This window comes from Cebus imitator, unplaced genomic scaffold (assembly GCF_001604975.1).
Source record: "Cebus imitator isolate Cc_AM_T3 unplaced genomic scaffold, Cebus_imitator-1.0 Scaffold73, whole genome shotgun sequence".
NCBI classification, from domain to species: Eukaryota; Metazoa; Chordata; class Mammalia; order Primates; family Cebidae; genus Cebus; species Cebus imitator.
Window position 1 is genome coordinate 5,140,843 of NW_016107388.1, and position 608 is coordinate 5,141,450.

The following is a 608-nucleotide window of genomic DNA, read 5'->3' on the forward strand; positions in this document are numbered from 1 at the left end:
ATGCGTTTTTCTGTAGATGAGGGTACAGTTTGCAATGATATTTTGCAATGTTCTTCCTAAAGGTAGGAAAGTTCTAATAAAAAGATAATGAAAACTACTGAATTAAAAATCAATAAAGGCAGGCTGGGCTTGGTGGCTCACACCTGTAATCCCAGCACTTTGGGAGGCCGAGGTGGACAGATCATTTGAGGTCAGGATTCGAGTACAGCCTGGCCAACATGGTAAAACCCCGTCTCTACGGAAAAAAAAAAAAAAAGAGCTGGCTGTAGTGCTGCATGCCTGTAATCTCAGCTACTGGGAAGGCTAAAGCAGAAGAATCGCTTGAACCTGGGAGGCGGAGGTTGCAGTGAGCAGAGGAGATAGTGCCACTGCACTCCAGCCTGGCGACAGAGTGAGAGCCCATCACAAACAAACAAACAAACAAACAAATAAACAAACAAATCACTAAAGGCAGAAAATAGGTTCTCTTTTTCCCCCTCTAGTCTATTTCTTTTGTACTTCTAAATGAGTCTGGACTTTACCTTCATATCACTTTATCGAACTCATATATTTTCTTGTTTTTGCTCATTCATCTACAAGAGGCCTGCTTTATCTTTTTTTTTTTTTTT